The sequence below is a fragment of the Giraffa tippelskirchi genome, chromosome 14, assembly GCF_054371585.1.
Source record: "Giraffa tippelskirchi isolate mGirTip1 chromosome 14, T2T-mGirTip1v1.2.pri, whole genome shotgun sequence".
In the NCBI taxonomy this organism is placed as follows: domain Eukaryota; kingdom Metazoa; phylum Chordata; class Mammalia; order Artiodactyla; family Giraffidae; genus Giraffa; species Giraffa tippelskirchi.
Window position 1 is genome coordinate 64,395,920 of NC_137288.1, and position 21,159 is coordinate 64,417,078.

At 39.3% G+C, this 21,159-nt stretch overlaps 1 protein-coding gene and 1 long non-coding RNA gene across 5 annotated transcripts in view; one reads left to right on the plus strand and one right to left on the minus strand.

The window, feature by feature from the left end:
• Positions 1-21,159, plus strand: part of DCC (DCC netrin 1 receptor) — a 1,991,552-nt gene that overhangs the window by 1,955,455 nt on the left and 14,938 nt on the right. The gene's annotated exons all lie outside the window — the stretch shown is intronic.
• LOC145534518 (uncharacterized) overlaps positions 4,539-21,159 on the minus strand; it is a 420,000-nt gene continuing 403,379 nt past the window's right edge. The window contains exons 9-12 of the long non-coding RNA XR_014074710.1: positions 20,169-20,374; positions 18,325-18,489; positions 5,541-5,593; positions 4,539-4,763 (exon numbers count right to left, since the gene is read on the minus strand). This is a non-coding gene — a long non-coding RNA (uncharacterized LOC145534518). The remainder of the gene's footprint in view (positions 4,764-5,540; positions 5,594-18,324; positions 18,490-20,168; positions 20,375-21,159) is intronic.

Below are 21,159 nucleotides of genomic sequence, written 5' to 3' on the forward strand. Positions count from 1 at the left end.
GCCTTTATTATGTTGAGTTAGGTTCCCTCTCCACCCAATTTCTGCAGAATCTTTGTCACAGATATTAAATTTTATCAAAAACTTTTTCTGTATCTATTGATATGGTCATGTGGTTTTTATTCCTCAGTTTGTTAATGTGGTGTGTCACATGGATTAATTTGCAGGTTCATTTGCATATACCTCCTTGGGTGAATGCTGGATGGAACTCTGCACTTCCTGGACTTGGGTGATTGTTTTTCTTTCCATGTTAGCTCTCAGCTATTATTTGTTCAAGTATTTTCTCAGGCCCTTTTCCTCTATCTCCTTCTGGGACTCCTATAATGCAAGTGTTTGTGTCTTTGATGTTGTCCCAGATGTTTCTTAAACTGTCCTTATTTCTTTGCATTCTTTTTTTTTTAATTTCTGTTCCACAGCAGTGATTTCCACCATCCTGTCCTCCAGCTCATTGATCCGTTTGTATGCATCATTTATTCTACAACTGATTCTTTCCAGTGTATTTTTCGTTTCAGTTATTGTATTCTTTAACTGCGTTAGGCTGCCTTTTATATTTTCTCACTCTTTATTAAAACTTTTTTGTAACTTCCCACTCTGTGTACCCATACTTTCCCCAAGACTTTGGATCATGTTTACAATCATTACTCTGAATTCTTTCTCAGGTAGATTGCCTATCTCCATGTCACTCAGCTGTGCTTCTGGAGCTTTATCTTGTTCCTTCATCTAGGATATATTTCTCTATGCTATGCTATGCTATGCTATGCTAAGTCGCTTCAGTTGTGTCCGACTCTGTGCGACCCCATAGACGGCAGCTCACCAGGCTCCCCCGTCCCTGGGATTCACCAGGCAAGAATACTGGAGTGGGTTGCCATTTCTTTCTCCAGTGCATGAAAGGGAAAAGTGAAAGTGAAGTCGCTCAGTCGTGTCCGACTTTTTGGTATATTTGGTATATTGAGATGGTATATTTCTCTACCATCTCATTTTATCTAAATTTCTATTTGTATGTATATGTATGTCAAAGTAAAGTTACATTTCTCAACCTTGGAGAAGTGGCCCTCTGTAGCGGATGTCCTGTATGCCCCAGTAGTACACTCACCTCTCATCACCCAAGGGCCAGAGACCAGCTGGTCTCAGGGTAGGTTCTGACCTGTGAGCTTGTGCAGGGTTCCTGGCAGGAGGGACTGTGCCTGCCCACTGATGGGTGAAGCCAGTTCTTATCCCTCTGGTAGGCAGCTATGTCAAAGGGCGTGCCTAGAGGTGGATGTGGGCTTAGTAAATATTTAGGTAGCCTGTTGATGCATAGGGATATGTTTCTACCCTGTTGCTTGTTTTCACTGTGGTATCCCAATGCTAGAGCCTGCAGGCTTTTGGGTGGGGCCAGGTCCTGGCACTACTTACTCAACCAAGATGTCTGCTACCAGCAGGAGTTCAGATAGATGAACACTCCCTGGTATTTCCATCACTAGCTTTTATGACCTCAGAGAGAGCCACAACTACCCCCTGTCTCCCCAGGAGATCCCCCAAAGGTCAGCAGGTAGGTCTCTCCCAGGCTCCTATGAAGTCACTGCTTTTGCCTTGGGTCCTGGCAAACATGAGACCTTGTGTGTGCCCTCCAAGAATGGAGTTTCTCTTTCCCAAAGTCTAGTAGAGCTGCTGCAATCAAGCCCTGCTGCCCTTCGAAGCCAAATGCTCTGGGGCTCCTCCTCCCATTACCAGAACCTCCACCTGGGGCAGGAGGTTGGGGGATGGTCTGTGCTGAGGCTGAGAACTCTCACTAGTGTGGGAGAATCCCTGTGATATAATTATTCTCTGGTTTGTGGCTCACCCACCCAGGTAGGATTTGATTATATTGCTAGTGTGCCTCTTACTGTCTTATTGGGTTTCTTCTTTATGTCTTTGGATATAGAATATCTTTGTTGAAGTGAACTGTTAGTTGCTCAGTCGTGTCCGACTTTTTGCAACCCCATGGACTGTAGCTTGCCAAGCTCCTCTGTCCGTGGGATTTTCCAGGCAAGAATACTGGAGTGGGTTGCCATTCCATTCTCCAGGGGATCTTCCCAACCCAGGGATCAAACCTGGGTCTCCCACATTGCAGGAGGATTCTTTACAACCCCATGGACTATGTGGTCCATGTAATTCTCCAGGCCAGAATACTGGAATGGGTAGCCTTTCCTCTCTCCAGGGATCTTCCCAACCCAGGGATGGAACCCAGGTCTCCCGCATTGCAGGTGGATTATTTACCAGCTGAGCCACAAGGGAAACCCATCTTCTCTGTTAGGTTCATCTGTTTTATAGATGGTTGTTTAGTTGTTAGTTGTGATTTTGGTGTTCTCAAGAGGAAGTGAACTCAAGGTCCTTCTACTGTGTCTCTATTCATCCCATGTACTAAATTTACTATTTTCTAAGACATAAGTTTTCATTTCTGTGATGCTATGAGCTTTGTATTTACCTTGCTTCACCACTTAGATGGTAACAAGTCTAGCTGGGATGAAGGTAGAAAGAGCAAGAAATTGTTAATTTATTCTCTCTTCTGTCATCCACTACCACCATCCCACACAGTCACTGTTGTTTTCTCTCATTTTCTTCCACTGTCACTCTCTCTTTTCCAAAGCTAAGAACCCATCAAAGCCTACTTGAAAGAATTTTCTTTGTATTTTTTTTTTCTAAGAAAGAACACATACTTTAAAAAAATAGTAGTCAAACCCCATTTACCAGCTGAATAGCTTTGAGCAAATTCCTTATCTTCTTTGAACTTTGACTTTTCTATCTTCATGACATGAGCAGTAAGATGTTTTGAAGGGTTTATTTTAAAGAGCATATTAGACAATTTAGGCAAAAAAAAAAAAGTTTTATTCTAAGTTATGTGCCTTTGGGAGACAAAATACCTAAGTTTTGCTCTTTTCCTCTTTGGGTTCCAGTTCATGGAAATAAAAGAGGAAAAAAAATGCTGATAACCATATGAGAATCAAGTATCCCAGAGAATCATGACCCTCTGGAATATCTGCATAGAAGTAGCTGGGAGGCTTCTTCTTCTTTGACTGCAGGACTATTGGGATCACCAGCAGGGAACTAGACCAGAGAGACAACTGTCTACCCTGCTAGAGGCTGACTGTGCCTTGTTTACTTAACAAACACAGCCTCTGGAAAATTTAGGGAGAGAGAGTGTGGGGTCCTCTATGCCAGGGGTCCCCAACCTCCAGGATCTAAAGTCTGATGATCTGAGGTGGAGCTGATATAATAATAACATTAATAGAAATAAAGTGCATGATAAATATAATGTACATGAGTCATCCCCAAACCATCCCCTCTCCACCCCATGCTGTGGAAAAACTGTTTTCCATGAAACCAGTCCCTGGTGTCAAAAAGGTTGGGGACTGTCCAGGTCACAGCATAGACAAGGTCTAAAAACTTGAATAGTGACCATTAGTTCATTAATTGTACCTCCGCACATTTCACAGAGTGGTGGCCCAATGAAAGTCAGCTTGCTTGTCACTAGAGTACTTCCCCTTACTTCTTAATGGGAAGGAGTAAAGAACGGTAGTCAAGTTGGCAGAAGCCCCTCATTAACACAGTCTCAATGTTTTATTTATCTTAGAGGAGGAACAGATAGGTTAGAACAACACAAAGCTTCTATTCCCAGAAGTAGTGCTTAAATGTTTATCCCCCTTTGAATATAATACACATAGTGAACCAAATGTTTAAGATTGATGCCAAAATTTCACGTTTGAAATTTTATCCCTTATGGAGAATGCCTGAAGCTATTGCATCTAGGTAAATACAGTTACTCTCTTTTCAATATTTTGTGAACATGAAAAGGTAGAGAGTATTACACAAAGTTTTTGATTTACATATGTCTTATTTCTTCTATAATCTCAACAACTCCTTGCATGTGAGAAGTGTGTACATCTATATGACACTTTTATATTCCCCCAAACAACCTGAGCACAGGGCAGTTACTTATTAATGAGCGCATGTTAGAATAATATTATGGTTCATGTGGAAACTAGACCAAGAAAGGCTTCTTTGTGTGTCTGGTATCACAGAATAGATGAGACAAAGTGAGGGTAAGAACTCAGGCCTCCTCAAAGCTACCCATTTTAACCTTACTCTTAAGGGTGAAGGAGTGGAAAATGGGACAGGAAATAGGAGAATGTAAATAAGGATGTAAAAATTAATATTGAAATCAGAATCATGCCACACATCGGCCTTGGATTTGACCCAGCTGAGTCTGTACATTTCATTCCTGCTGCAGCTTAATCTGATATTTCTCACCAAGAACTATTTTACCCAGGAGAGCCCTCTGCAGGGAGATGCTAACAGGAGTCTGCACCTGGCAGTCATACGTTATGTACCTAATGAGCAAATGAAATGTTTAATAACTGTACTGTGAAAATAAAACTTAAAACAGTAAATTCCTGCTGAGGCAGCTCGTCTCCACCTGATGTGCAAGCCCATCTCAAAACACCAGCATCCTTTGTATTTCCCCCAACTCAGTGGGTCACGCTGGGGAGAGCAGTATTGAAACCATAGCCGTGCTCCCTTAATTAGTTGTGTATCAGTGTAAATTCATTTATTTATCATATCAGCATCATGTGTTTCACCCAAGGGTCGCCTGAAACACTTCTCCAACAGGCACCCTGGGGAGGGGGAAATCTACAGCTATTGCAGACTAAGCATCTGTAAATTTTAATTTTTCAATTAATCATGGATCATTTAAACACATAGTAATTTGATACTGCTTATTTTAGGTTGAACTGTCTGATGTTAGTCTGAAATAAAAAAGCAAAACAACCATAATTATTGTTGTAGTTTTACATTAATAACTTTAAGAGAAAATGATAGAACATTTTTTATAGAAAGAACCAATTTAAAATCCAATTATCATAACTCATGAGTTAAGGATTCATTTGCCAGAGATTTCTGTAGATTCATTTTTATGAGAGGATTAGCTACACTTCCTAAATCTTAAGAGCCAAAAAGTCCAGAAAAATGAAGCATATAGGTAGCATACTTATAATACCTAGTAAAGTTAAATAATATGTAGAATAGCTTCCCTGGTGGTTCAGACAGTAAAGAATCCGCCTGCAACACAGGAGACCTGGGTTCGATCCCTGGGTTGGGAAGATCCCCTGGAGAGGGAATGGCTACCCACTCCTATATTCCTGCCTGGAGAATTCCATGAACAGAGGAGCCTGGTGAGCTACAGCCCATGGGGTCGCAAAGAGTCAGACATGACTGAGCGACTAACATTTTCAGTTCATAGAATAGCTATATTCTTTTTTCTCATATAATTTTTACAGTTAATAGCTTAAAGATAAAATTGTTTAACCTTTATAGAAATTAAAATGACCAAGACCAAAGAAATTAGGCTATGGGGTAAAAGTCGCAAAACTAAGAAGAATGGTTCTCCTAAGTAACCCCCAGGCTGGGATTCTCCCTCTGTATTTGGATATGTACTTGAGCACTCATTCTGTGCTTGGAATTCCTTGTGTAGTTAACACAGATTTTACTATCACAGGGGAAAAATAATACAGGAAATCAGAAACCTTTTGTTCTGTTCTCCAGGATTGGCTCTCCTCAGCTTTGCTCACCTCCAGCTCTGAAACAAACATGGGTTTTCTTTATCGCATTTTCAAAAGCATTCTTCATTTTAGGGAGTGATCACATAACATCTTAACTACCAGGCTAAGATTACGTGAAATTAGCATCTGGGAGCCATGAAGAGAGTTCTTTGATTTTTCTTTCTTACTATTTTTCAAAAAAATTATTAAGCTTTATATAATATTTAAAGGTTACTTTCCATTTACAGTTATTATAGAATATTGGCAATATTCCCTATATTGTAAAACGCATCCTTGAGCCTGTCTTATACCAAGTGGATTGTAGCTCCCATACCTCCACCCCTACACTGCCCCTTCCCACCTCTCCCCACTGGTAACCACTATTGTGTTCTTTGTATCTCTGAGTGTGCTTCTTTTTTGTTGTATTCACTAGTTTGGTGAAATTTTTATACTCCATATAGAAATGATATCAAACAGTATTTGTCTATGACTTATTTCACTTAGCATATTGCCCTCCAAGTTTATCTGTGTAGCTGCAAATTTTATTATTTTTTATGGCTGAGTAGCAATGTGTGTGTGTGTATCTTCATCCATTTATCTGCAGATGACTTCCTTGGCAAATGTAAATAATGCTGCTACAAACATTGGGGTGTATGTATCTTTTTGAATTAGTGTTTTTTTATGATATACATACCCAGAAATGTGACAGAATTCCTGGGTCATACAGTAGTTCAATTTTTTAGTTTTTTGAGGAACCTCTCATACTGTTTCCACAGTGGCTGCACCACCTTACATATCCACCAACAAAGTATAAGAGTTCCCTTTTCTCCATATCCTCACCAACATTTGTTATTTGTATTATTTTTGATGATGGCCATTCTGACAAGTTTGAGGTGTCATTGTGGTTTTGACTGCATTTCACTGATTGTTAGCAATGTCAAGCAACTTGTCATACGCTTGTGGCCATCTGCATATCCTTTTTGGAAAAAAAAGTCTATTCAGTTTTTCTGACCATTTTTTAATCAAGTTGCTTTTGTGATATTGAGTTGTATGAACTGTTCATATATGTTAGATATTGATCCATTATTGGTCATATCACTTACAAATATTTTCTCCCATTCGGTATATTGCCTTTTCATTTTGTGGATGGTTTCCTTTGCTGTGCAAATCTTGTAAGTTTGATTAGGTCCCATTTCTTTATTTTTGCTTTTATATCATTTGATTTAGGAGATAAAAAATACTGATTTAGGTCAAAGAGTATTCTGTTTATGTTTTCCTCTAGGAGCTTTATGGTATACAGTTGTACATTTAGGTATTTAATTCATTCTGAGTTTATTTTTGTATGTGGTGTTAGAGAATGTCTAATTTCATTCTTGTATATGTAGCTGTCCTGTTCTCCTAAAACCACTTATTGAAGAGGCTATCTTTTCTCCATTGTATATTCTTGCCTATTTTGTTGTAGATTAATTGACCATGAGTGAGAGGCTTTGTTTCCAGGCTCTCTGTCCTGTTCCATTGATCTATGTGTCTGTGTCTGTTTTGAGTGTGTGTGTGTGTGCATGCATGCCAGTACCATACTGTTTTGATGACTGTAGCTTTTTAATATAGTCTGAAGTCAGAAATATAATTCCTCCAGCACTATTCTTCTTTCTCAAAATTGTTCTGGCCTTTCAGAGTCTTTTGTGTTTCCATACAAATTTTAAAAGTACTTGTTCCATGTTTGTGAAAAATACTGTTGGTAACTTGATAGGGATTGTATTGAATCTGCAGATTGCTTTAGGTGAAATGGTCATTTAATAGTTTTGATTCTTCTAATCTAAGAAAACAATATATCTTTTCACCTGATTGTGTTGTCTTCAATTGCTTTTTCATCAAAGTCTTACAGTTTTCAGAGCACAGGTTTTTAGCATTCTCAGGTAGGTTTACTCCTAGGTATTTTACTCTTTTAAATGCAATATTAAGTGTCACTGTTTCTTTTATTTCTATTTCTAATACTTCATTGTTAGTGTATAGAAATGCAACAGATGTTTGCATGCTAATTTTGTATCCTGCAAGTTTAGTGAATTCATGGATGAGCTCTAGTAGTTTTTTGGTGATATCTTTAGGATTGTCTATGTACAGTACCATGTCATTTCCAAACAGTGATGGTTTTACATCTTGGTTTGCAACTTGGGTTCCTTTTATTTCTTTGTATTCTCTGATTGCTCTGCTTGGACTTCCAAAACTACATTGAATACAAATGGCAAAAGTCAGCATCCTTGTTGTTTTTGATCACAGAGGAAATACTTTAAGTGTTTCAATATTGAGTATGATTTTAGTTGTGTGTTTGCCACATATGATCTTTATTATGGTGAGGTATATTCCCTCTGTGCCCTTTTTTATGGAGAGTTTATTATAAATGGATGTTGAAATTTTTGCAAAAGCTTTTTCTACATCTGCTGAGATGATCATATTTTTATTCTTCAATTTGTTAATGCAGTGTACACACTGATTTACAGATATTGAAAAATCGTTGCATTCCTGAGATAAATCCCACTTTGATCATGCTGTGTGAGTCTTTTGGTAGAAAAGAGCCCGAATGAACTTTTTGGCCAGCAGAATATATTGTTCAATTCTAATATTTTATTGAGGACTTTTGCATCTGTGTTCATCAGTGATACTGGTCTATAACTTTCTCTTTTTTTGATATAGTTCCTGGTTTTGGTATCATAGTGATGCTAATCTTATAGAAAAAGTTCAGAAGTATTGCTTCCTCTGTAATTTTTTGAAATAGTTTTGGAAGGATGTGATAACTTTTATCTAAATGTTTGGTAGAGTTCACCTCTGAAGCCATCCAGTCCTGGACTTCAGTTTACCGGGAGTTTTAAATTGCTACTTGGATTTTAGTATTTATATTTGCTCTGTTCATATGTTCTATTTCTTCCTCATTCACTCTTGCAAGATTGTACCTTTCTAAGAATTTGTTCATTTTATTGGCATTTAGTTGTTTGTACTAGTCTCTTAAGATCCTTTGTACTTCTGTGGTGTCAGTTGCAACTTTTTTCGTTTCCAATTTTATTGACTTGGGTCATCTCCCTTTTCTCTTGATATGTCTAGCTTATCAAGTTTATTCTTTCAAAGAACCAACTCATTTTCATTGATTTTTTTTGCTACTGTGTTTTAAAGCCTATTTTATTTATTTCTACTCTGATTTTTATGACTTATTTTCCTCTACTAACTTTGAATTTTGTTTGTTCTTCTTTACCTAATTCTTTTAGGTGTAAGGTTAGGTTCTTTATCTGAGACTTGTTTCCTGAGGTATTCTTGTATCAGTATAAACGCCCCTCTTAGAACAATGTTTGCTGCATTTCGTAGGTTTTGGATTGTTGTTTTCATTTCTCTCTAGTTGTTTTTCATTTCCTCTTTGATTTCTTCAGTGGTCAATGGGTTGACTAGTAGCATATTATTTTAGCCTCCACGTGTTTATATTTTTGGCAGTTTTCCTTGTAGTTGATTTCTAGTCTTATTATAGTTGGAAAAGACATTTGATAGAACAATTCAACTTTGTTAAATTTACTGAGGTTTGTTTTGTATCCTGGCATGTGATTTATCCTGAATAATATTCTGGATGCAGTTGAAAAAAATGTGTATCCTTCAGCTTTTGGATGGAATGCTCTATAAATATGAGTTAAGCCCATTTGGTTTAATGTGTTCAACTGTGTTTCCATGTTGATTTTCTGTGTGGATGATCAATCTGCCCATTGATATCATGATATTAAAGTCTCCTACTATTATTGTTACTATTAATCCTCTTCTGTCTATTAATATTTGCCTCATATATTTTGGTGCTCCAGTATTGGGTATACATATATTTGCAACTGTTATATCACCTCCTTATACTGATTCTTTGATTATTACATGGTGTATATTTTTGTCTCTTGTAGTAGTCTTTAAAATCTATTTTATCTGATATAAAGATTGCTACTTTTTCTCCTGATTTCCATTTGTGTGGAATACCTTTTTCCATCCCCTCAGTGTGAATATGTCCCTGGATCTGAAGTGAATGTCTTGTAGGCAGCATACATATAGGTCTTGTTTTCATATGCATTCATCCAGTTTATGTCTTTTGGTTGGAACATTCAGTCCATTTAAGGTAATTATCAACATGTATGTTCTTATTGCCATTTCGTTATTTTGTATTTGTTTTTTAGGTCTTTTTATTCCCTTTCTTCTTTTGCCCTCTTCTCTTGTGATTAGATGACTATCTTTAGCATTGTATTTGGATTTCTTTTTATTTTGCATGTAGTTTTAAATTTTGGTTTGTGGTTACCATGAGATTTTTATATAGCAGTCTGTGTGTGTGTGTGTGTGTATTATATGTTTGTATAACAGTTTATGTGTATATATATATATTTTTTTTACATTATTTTAGTTGGAGGCTAATTACTTTACAATATTGTAATGGGTTTTGCCATACATTGATATGAATCAGCCATGGGTTTACATGTGTTCCCCATCCTGAACCCCCCTCTCACCTCCCTCCCCATCCCATCCCTCTGGGTCATCCCATTGCACCAGCCCTGAGCACTTGTCTCATGCATCGAACCTGGACTGGCAATCTGTTTCACATATAATAATATACATATTTCAATGCTATTCTCTCAGATCATCCCATCCTCACCTTCTCCCACAGAGTCAAAAAGACTGTTTTATACATCTGTGTCTCTTTTTCTGTCTTGCATATAGGGTTATCGTTATCATCCTTCTAAATTCCATATATATGCATTAGTATACTATACTGGTGTTTTTCTTTCCAGCTTACTTCACTCTGTATAATGGGCTCCAGTTTCATCCACCTCGTTAGAACTGATTCAAATGTGTTCTTTTTAATGGCTGAGTAATATTCCATTGTGTATATGTACCACAGCTTTCTTATCCATTTGTGTGTTGATGGACATCTAGGTTGCTTCCATGTCCTGGCTATTATAAACAGTGCTGCGATGAACATTGGGGTACACGTGTCTCTTTCAATTCTGGTTTCCTCAGTATGTGTGCCCAGAAGTGGGATTGCTGGGTCATATCGCAGTTCTATTTCCAGTTTTTTAAGGAATCTCCACACTGTTCTCCATAGTGGCTGTACTAGTTTGCATTCCCACCAACAGTGTAAGAGGGTTCCCTTTTCTCCACACCCTATCCAGCATTTATTGCTTGTAGATTTTTGGATAGCAACCATTCTGACTGGCGTGAAATGGTACCTCATTGTGGTTTTGATTTGCATTTCTCTAATAATGAGTGATGTTGAGCATCTTTTCATGTGTTTGTTAGCCATCTGTATGTCTTCTTTAGAGAAATGTCTTTTTAGTTTTTTAGCCCATTTTTTGATTGGGTCATTTATTTTTCTGGAATTGAGCTGCAGGGGTTGCTTGTATATTTTTGAGATTAATTCTTTGTCTGTTGTTTCGTTTGCTATTATTTTCTCCCATTCTGAAGGCTGTCTTTTCACCTTGCTTCTAGTTTACTTTGTTGTGCAAAAGCTTTTAAGTTTAATTAGGTCCCTTTTGTTTATTTTTGCTTTTATTTCCAATATTCTGGGAGGTGGGTCATAGAGGATCCTGCTGTGGTTTATGTCAGAGAGTATTTCACCTATGTTTTCCTCTAGGAGTTTTATAGTTTCTGGTCTTACGTTTAGATCTTTAATCCATTTTGAGTTTATTTTTGTGTACGGTGTTAGAAAGTGTTCCAGTTTCATTCTTTTACAAGTGGTTGACCTGTTTTCCCAGCACCACTTATTAAAGAGATTGTCTTTTCTCCATTGTATATTCTTGCCTCCTTTGTCGAAGATAAGGTGTCCATATGTGCGTGGGTTTATCTCTGGGCTTTCTATTTTGTTCCATTGATCTATATTACTGTCCTTGTGCCAGTACCATACTGTCTTGATGACTGTGGCTTTGTAGTAGAGCCTGAAGTCAGGCAGGTTGATTCCTCCAGTTCCATTCTTCTTTCTCAAGATTGCTTTGGCTATTCGAGGTTTTTTTGTATTTCCATACAAATTGTGAAGTTATTTGTTCTAGTTCTCTGAAAAATACCATTGGTAGCTTGATAGGGATTGCATTGAATCTATAGATTGCTTTGGGTAGTATACTCATTTTCACTATATTTATTCTTCCAATCCATGGACATGGAATATTTCTCCATCTATTTGTGTCCTCTTTGATTTCTTTCGCCAGTGTTTTATAGTTTTCTATATATAGGTCTAATGTTTCTCTAGGTAGATATATTCCTAAGTATTTTATTCTTTTTGTTGCAATGGTGAATGGTATTGTTTCCTTAATTTCTCTTTCTGTTTTCTCATTATTGGTGTATAGGAATGCAAGGAATTTCTATGTGTTAATTTTATATCCTGCTACTTTACTACATTCATTGATTAGCTGTAGTAATTTTCTGGTAGAGTTTTTAGGGTTTTCTATGTAGAGGATCATGTCATCTGCAAACAGTGAGAGTTTTACTTCTTTTCCTATCTGGATTCCATTTATTTCTTTTTCCTCTCTGATTGCTGTGGCCAAAACTTCCAAAACTATGTTGAATAGTAGTGGTGAGAGTGGACACCCTTGTCTTGTTCCTGACTTTAGGGGAAATGCTTTCAATTTTTCACCATTGAGGATAATGTTTGCTGTGGGTTTGTCATATATAGCTTTTATTATGTTGAGGTATGTTCATTCTATTCCTGCTTTCTGTCGAGTTTTTATCATAAATGGATGTTGAATTTTGTCAAAGACTTTTTCTGCATCTATTGAGATAATCATATGGTTTTTATCTTTCAATTTGTTAATGTGGTGTATTACATTGATTGATTTGTGGATATTAAAGAATCCTTGCATTCCTGGGATAAAGCCCACTTGGTCATGATGTATGATCTTTTTAATATGATGTTGGATTCTTATTGCTAGAATTTTGTTAAGGATTTTTGCATCTATGTTCATCAGTGATATTGGCCTGTAGTTTTCTTTTTTTTGTGGCATCTTGGTCTGGTTTTGGAATTAGGGTAATGGTGGCCTCATAGAATGAGTTTGGAAGTTTACCTTCTGGAATTTTCTGGAAGAGTTTGAGTAAGATAGGTGTTAGCTCTTCTCTAAATTTTCAGTAGAATTCAGCTGTGAAGCCATCTGGTCCTGGGCTTTTGCTTGCTGGAAGATTTCTGATTACAGTTTCAATTTCCATGCTTGTGATGGGTCTGTTAAGATCTTCTATTTCTTTCTGGTTCAGTTTTGGAAAGTTATACTTTTCTAAGAATTTGTCCATTTCTTCCAAGTTGTCATTTTATTGGCATATAGCTGTTGGTAGTAGTCTCTTATGATCCTTTGTATTTCTGTGTTGTCTGTTGTGATCTCCCCATTTTCATTTCTAATTTTGTTGATTTGATTCTTCTCCCTTTGTTTCTTGATGAGTCTGGCTAACAGTTTGTCAATTTTATTTATCTTCTCAAAAAACCAGCTTTTAGCTTTGTTGATTTTTGCTATGGTCTCTTTTGTTTCTTTTGCATTTATTTCTGCCCTAATTTTTAAGATTTCTTTCCTTCTACTAACCCTAGGGTTTGAAAGGTTGTTTGCTGAATCACAAAAAGATGCTGGGATTCTTGGACTCTGGAGGAGAATTCAATCTGGGGCCAGAGACGAGGCTTGATTGCTCCGAGCTATTGCATAATAAAGTTTATTAAATTATAAAAGGGATAGAGAAAGCTTCTGACATAGGCATCAGAAGGGGGCAGAAAGAGTACCCCCTTGCTAGTGTTAGCAGTGGAGTTATATACTCTATGAGAGTTGGACGGTGAAGAAAGCTGATGTTGAAGCTGAAACTCCAATACTTTGGCCACCTCATGTGAAGAGTTGACTCATTGGAAAAGACCCTAATGCTGGGTAGGATTGGGGGTGGGAGGAAAAGGGGATGACAGAGGATGAGATGGTTGGATGGCATCACCCACTCGATGGACATGGGTTTGGGTAGATTCCGGGAGCTGGTGATGGACAGAGAGGCCTGGCATGCTGCAATTCAGGGGGTCGCAAAGAGTCAGACAGGACTGAGCGACTGAACTGAACTGAACTATATACTCTAAGATAACAGGATTAGCCAGAAGGTTTAATCCAGAGACTGTCCTTCAGGCAGGATACATTATTGTTATATAATCCTTGTAAAGACAGACCTACTCCCATAATTTACATTTTAAGATAAGAGAATTAGCCAGAAAGTTTAACCCAGAGACTGTCCTCAGGTGGAATACATTATTGCTATATAATCCTAAGGAATGTAGAGAGAAAAGAAAAAAGAAGTTTGTCCTTTCTTCCTCCTTGAGAATTCCAGAACCCTCTCTCCTTGGGGACCCCTAGACTTCTTATCAACCTGCCTAGGAAATGACTCTCTCAGGTTCTTCATTTCTTCCTTCTCTAGTTGCTTTAGGTGTAGAGTTAGGTTATTTATTTGACTTTTTTCTTGTTTCTTGAGGTAAGCCTGTATTGCTATGAACCTTCCCCTTAGCACTGCTTTTACAGTGTCTCATAGGTTTTGGATTGTGTTTTCATTTTCATTCGTTTCTATGCATATTTTGATTTCTTTTTTCATTTCTTCTGTGATTTGTTGGTTATTCAGAAGTGTGTTGTTTAGCCTCCATATGTTGGAATTCTTAATAGTTTTTTTTTCTGTAATTGAGATTTAATCTTACTGCATTGTGGTCAGAAAAGATGATTGGAATGATTTCAATTTTTTTGAATTTACCAAGGCTAGATTTGTGTCCCAGGATGTGATCTATCCTGGAGACGGTTCCGTGTGCACTTGAGAAAAAGGTGAAATTGATTGTTTTTTGGGTGAAATGTCCTACAGATATCAATTAAGTCTAGCTGTTCCATTGTGTCATTTAAAGTTTGTGTCTCCTTGTTAATTTTCTGTTTAGTTGATCTATCCATAGGTGTGAGTGAGGTATTAAAGTCTCCCACTATTATTGTGTTATTGTTAATTTCCCCTTTCATACTTGTTAGCATTTGCCTTACATATTGTGGTGCTCCTATGTTGGGTGCATATATATTTATAATTGTTATATCTTCTTCTTGGATTGATCCTTTGATCATTATGTACTGTCCTTCTTTGTCTCTTTCCACAGCCTTTATTTTAAAGTCTATTTTATCTGATATGAGTATTGCGACTCCTGCTTTCTTTTGGTCTCTGTTTGCATGAAATATGTTTTTCCATCCCTTCACTTTCAGTCTGTATGTGTCCCTTGTTTTGAGGTGGGTCTCTTGTAGACAGCATATATAGGGGTCCTGTTTTTGTATCCATTCAACCAGTCTTTGTCTTTTGGTTGGGGCATTCAACCCATTTACATTTAAGGTAATTATTGATAAGATGATCCCGTTGCCATTTACTTTATTGTTTTGGGTTCGAGTTTATACACCCTTTCTGTGTTTCCTGTCTAGAGAAGATCCTTTAGCATTTGTTGAAGAGCTGGTTTGGTGGTGGTGAATTCTCTCAGCTTTTGCTTGTCTGTAAAGCTTTTGAATTCTCCTTCATATCTGAATGAGATCCTTGCTGGGTACAGTAATCTGGGTGGTAGGTTATTCTCTTTCATTACTTTATGGCCTGCCATTCCCTTCTAGCCTGAAGAGTTTCTATTGAAAGATCAGCTGTTATCCTTATGGGAATCCCCTTGTGTGTTATTTGTTGTTTTTCCCTTGCTGCTTTTAATATTTCTTCTTTGTGTTTGATCTTTGTTAATTTGATTAATATGTGTCTTGGGGTATTTCGCCTTGAGTTTATCCTGTTTGGGACTCTCTGGGTTTCTTGGACTTGTGTGACTATTTCCTTCCCCATTTTAGGGAAGTTTTCAACTATCATCTCCTTGAGTATTTTCTCATGGCCTTTCTTTTTGTCTTCTTCTCCTGGGACTCCTATGATTTGAATGTTGGGGCGTTTCACATTGTCCCAGAGGTCCCTGAGGTTGTCATTTCTTTTGATTCTTTTTTCCTCTCTGCTTCATTTATTTCCACCATTCTATCTTCTACCTCACTTATCCTATCTTCTGCCTCCATTATTCTACTGTTGGTTCCCTCCAGAGTGTTTTTGATCTCATTTATTGCATTATTCATTATATATTGACTCTTTTTTATTTCTTCTAGGTCCTTGTTAAACATTTCTTGCATCTTCTCAATTCTTGTCTCCAGGCTATTTATCTGTAACTCCATCTTGTTTTCAAGATTTTGGATCATTTTTATTATCATTATTCTAAATTCTTTTTCAGGTAGACTCCCTATCTCCTCCTCTTTGGTTTGGTTTGGTGGGCATTTATCATGTTCCTTTACCTGCTGAGTATTTCTCTGCCTTTTCTTCTTGTTTAGATTGCTGTGTTTGGGGTGGCCTTTCTGTATTTTGGCAGTTTGTGGTTCCTCTTTATTGTGGAGGTTCCTCCCTGCAGGTGGGGTTTGACGATTGGCTTGCCAAGGTTTCCTGGTTAGGGAAGCTTGCGTTGGTGTTCTGGTAGGTGGAGCTGGATTTCTTCTCTCTGGAGTGCAACTGAGTGTCCAGTAGTGAGTTTTGAGATGTCTATGGGTTTGTCGTGACTTTGGGCAGCCTGTATATTGATGCTCAGGGCTATGTTCCTGCGTTGCTGGAGAATTTGCGTGGTATGTCTTGCTCTGGAACTTATTGGCTCTTGGGTGGTGATTGGTTTCAGTGTAGGTATGGAGGCTTTTGGGTGATCTCTTATTAATTAATGTTCACTGGTGTTCTCAGGTTTTGGGCTTAAGCCTCCTGCCTCTGGTTTTCAGTCTTATTCTTACAGTAGCCTCAAGACTTCTCCATCTATATAGCACTGATAACAAAACTTCTAGGTTAATGGTGAAAAGATTCTCCACAGTGAGGGACACCCAGAGAGGTTCACAGAGTTACATGGAGGGGAGAAAGAGGTGACCAGGAGGAAAAAAGGAGGGATCAAATGGGGAGAGTGCAGTCTAGCCAGTAAACAAGTCCCTATGTGCTCTCCACAGTCTGGAACCCTCAGAAAGGTTCACAGAGTTACATAGAGAATAAAAGAGGGAGGAAGGAGATAGAGGTGAGCAGGAGGTGAAAAGAGGGAATCAAGAGGAGAGAGATAGCTCTAGGCAGTACTCTGTTCCCTAAGTGTTCTCCGCAGCCCAGAACACCCACAGAGATATCAAGCCAGTAATCACATTCCTGAGTAAAAATGGGTACTGAAGATTGGATTCTTAAATGTACAAAATTGATATCAAATACTAGAAAACAAAGATTAAAAATACAATATTGAAAAAAAACAAAATCACAAAAAGTATAAGAAATATATATGAAGTTTGCTTTAAAAATAGGTTTTTTTTTTTTGCAAGGTAATAGTGGGTTATAAAAACGAAAATTAAAGGACTTGAAAAAAATTTTTTTTAATTTAACAAAAAATGATAATAGTAAAAATATATCTAGGAATTTCTCTGGAGCTGTTGTGGGCAGTATGGGGTCAGTTCAGTTTCAGATAGTCCCTTGTTCCACCTTATACTTCTCAATATCTGTAGGCCCCTTCCAATGTAGTCAGTGTTAACTACAGGGATTTTAATCTGTTTTACCTGTCACTTCCAAAGCGGTTCCCTCTGTTTATTTGGCTTCTTCTGTTTGCAGGTCTGTTCAGTATCTAATTTCTGCCTTCACACAAGGGGGCAGAGGTGGTCTCTTGTTTAGTTTCCCTTGTTCAGTTGTGCTGTGGGGAGGGAGGAACACTGCAGACCAATATCACTGACGTGAGTGTGGAGAGCTCACAGTGTCTCGGCCACACTGGGTTTGCCCCCACTCACGGCGTGTGTGCTTTCAAGTCTGCCCTGCTCAGGCTTCAGGTTACTCTGCCGGGGAGTGGACTTGATGCATGCACTTCCCAGGTCTAAGCCGTTCAGGTTCTCGGGTACTCCACAAAGGCGCAGACTCGGTTGGGCCCACGGCTTGTGCTGATCCCTGGTCGGAGCAGCTCAGGCAGCCAGGTGTTTGGCGAGCACACCCTCCTCAGGTGCAGTGCATCTTATCACCTCCCTGGTCCCAGCCTCAGTTTCTGGGTGTGCCCAACTCCAGTGTGCCTTGTGTCAGTTCTGGGGAGCCGATCTCTGGCTATGACCCTCTCGGCGGATGTCAACCATCTGGAACCTCAGGCAGTCTTTGCTTCGAAACTGGAAGCCTGTTCACAGTTTGGTAGGGGATGCCCTCTCTGGGGCCAAGTTTGCCCCTTTCTGGCTCTGGCTGGCCCCACCTGCCCGCTGTGTCCGGCAGGGGATGGGGCGGTCCGCACCCGGCTAGCTCTCCTCTGGTATCGCTCAGTCCTTTGTTCTGTGAGCGGGCCGGCAGTGCCTTAGGTTTGGGCTTTTCGTGGGGTAGTTCTCTCTCTTTCTCTGGCTCTCCCACAGTTTAGGTTGCTATCTCACATTAGCTCCCTCAGATTGCCCTCGGGGCATTCGGGCCCAGTCCTTACCCTCAGTGCCGCCCGCTCCTCTCTGTTCAGCCCCTACTTGCTGATGGCGGATGTGAGCGTCTGGGGTTCTTTGCTGGGAGTTGCCTTTAGGCACATAATCTGTGGGTTTTATTTATTTATTTTTCCTCCCAGTTATGTTGCCCTCCGAAGTTTGAAAACTTCCACCAGACCTGACGGTGAGAGGGTTTCCTGGTGTTTGCAAACTTCTCCTCTATTAAGACTCCCTCCCCGGGACAGGTCTCCATCCCTAACTCTTTTGTCTCTCTTTTTATCTTTTATATTTTGTCCTACCTCCTTTAGAAGACAATGGGCTGCTTTTCTGGGTGCCTGATGTCCTCTGCCAGTGTTCAGAAGTTGTTTTGTGGAGTTTGCTCAGTGTTCAGATGTTCTTTCGATGAATTTGTGGGGGAGAAAGTGGTCTCCCCATCCTGTTCCTCTGCCATCTTAGGACTGCCCCTATAAAATATATATATACATATATGTGCTACACTCCACGGGATCACAAAGAGGGAGACATGATTTAGCTACTGAACAACAATGTGTATATATGTGTTTTATGTGTGTGGCCTTCCCTGGTGGCTCAACAGTAAAGAATCTGCCTGCAACACAGGAGATGTGGGTTCGATCCCTGGGTCAGGAAGATCCCCTGGAGGAGGACATGGCAACCCACTCCAGTATTCTTGCCTGGAGGATTCCATGGACAGAGGAGCCTGGCGGGCTACAGTCCATGGGGTCGCAGAGACAACACGACTTACTGACTGAACAACAACAATGTATGTGTATATGTATAGTTAAGTTGCTTGATCCATTCATTTCAAATGTATTTTAAAAACTCTGCTTAGGTATTCTCCTACCCTCATAATTAGTTTTTGATATTTTACTTAAAATTGTTTTACGTATCCCTTAACCTCTTCTTGTGGATATAGATGCTATCTTTGTCGTTTAGTCTCCCTAGTAACTTTGTATGTGGATGATTTCCTGCCTTTACTGTATGCTTATCTTTACCAGTGAGCTTTTTCATTTCATAATTTTCTTTATTTCTAGTTGTGGCCTTTTCTTTTTTTCACCTAGAGAAGTTCCTTTAAAATGTGTAGTAAAGTTGGCTTAGTGGTTGCAGGTTTTTCCCTTTCACCAGTTTAAATATATTGTGCTACATCCTTTTTGGCTACAGGGTTCTGCTGAGCAAGTCAGCTGATAGCTTTACAGGAGGTCCCATGTATGTTATTTTTTGCTTTTCATTTGCTGCCTTTAATAATGGTCTCTTTAATTTTTGTCCTTTAGTATGTCTTGGTGTGTTTCTCTTTGTGTTACACACTAAAGTTGCTATGTGGGACTTTGTGCTTTCTGGACTTGAATGACTTTCTTTTCCCATGCGTGGGGATTTTTCAGCTAGCATTGGCCTGGATCCACAGGATCATAGCTTTCAGGCTAGGTCTGATGGAGCATGTCGAGAAGCTAGTGCAGGCTTTCTGGACGGCAGAGCTGGGTCTTGGCCCTCTGTTGTGCAGACTCACGTCTAGGGCTTGTCGAGAGACGACTGAGGGCCCAGGAAGTTTTTAGACATTCTGTCTGCTGGTGAGTGGGCTGTGCCCCTAGCCAGTTAGTTGTTTGTTTGGCATGAGATGTCTCAGCACTGGCATCTATAGCTTTTGGGTGGGGCTAGGTCTTGGGGCTGGATGAGCCAAGATGCCAGCTGCCAGGAGCAGTGGTCACATCAGAGAATTTTCCCAAATATGGCTGTCACCATTATCTATCTACATATCCAGGGTGAGTGGCAGCCAACTCTCCAGGAGACTTTCCAAGGCCAGTAGGTAGGTCTGGCTCAGGCTCCTATAAAAGCCACTGCTTTGCCCTGGGTTCTGTTGTGTGTCAGATTTTGCATGTGCCCTGTAAGAGTGAGGTCTCTATTTCCCCTGGCCCTATGGTGCTTCTGAAATTAAGCCTTCCTGGCCTTCAAAGTCAAATGCTTTGGGCACTTATCTTCTTGATACAGGACTTCCAGGCTGGGGAGCCCAACAATAGTGAGTCAGAATTCTCACTATTGTGGGAGAACCTCTGCAGCATAAGTCTCTAGTTTGTGGGTTGCCTGCCTGAGGGTATGGGGCTTGATTATGTCATGACTGTACCCCTCCTACCTGTTTCATTGTGGTTCTTTATGTCCAGTTGTAAAAAATCTTCTCTGGTAGGTTCTTTTTCATCAGTGGTTGTTCTGCAGATAGTTGTGACTTTGCTGTGCTCAGAAGAGGAGGTGAGCTTGGGGTCTTTCTATTCGACCTCTTGGCTGCTGTCCCATTTTCTTTTCCTTTGATATATTACTCTGGCAAGACTCAGAAAAACTTCACTGAAATTAAGAGAAATGTTATTAAATTTATGTTAAACTAATTATCAGCATAATTGCAGTTCTCCAAAGTGAATAAATAAATATGAAGCAAGGTCTTCTCCCTAGATCTACAATAGGAAAAACTGTCAAAAATCCTATCATTTCTTGACACAGAAGGACAGGAGTCTAATACCCTGAAGTAAATGCTTTTTCTAATTGCTACTATGTTCTCTGGGAGGATATGATTGTCTTCCATCAGGCAAGGCAAAGGCTATCATGCCTTAAAATGACTCATGATATAGAAGGAGTACTGAAAAATGGGGGATCAGGCAGGACTGCGAGAATATAGTTGGCTTTTAAACTGGCGTATAAGCACAGTGTACAAAGACCCAGACAGCAACACAGGAAGTGTGACAAAGGCCATCTGCAGTTGAAATCCAGGAAGGTTTAAATGATTATGTTGAAAATACAGAAGGAAATAAGGGTGAATGGACTTAGGATAAATCACCAAGCAACAGCAGCAGTCTGTAAGCAGGTGGGAGGCTGCAAGATGGTTCCTAGAGTCCTCTTCAGATTGGACTGAGCTCTCAGACATCACTTACTAATCCATATGCCAGGTGACACTACCACCTCACTGGAACATAGTCTGTGCCACAAGACTGCTTGTTTTATAGGGAGATGTTTGCTTGGTTTGAGTGATATAGAAAATAGACTCAGAATGTAGACTTTCGGAAGAGCCACAGGTAAGGTCTCAGGCATGAATTGATAAAGGCATGTCTCACAGTTGTTCAGAAGAATAAAGACGC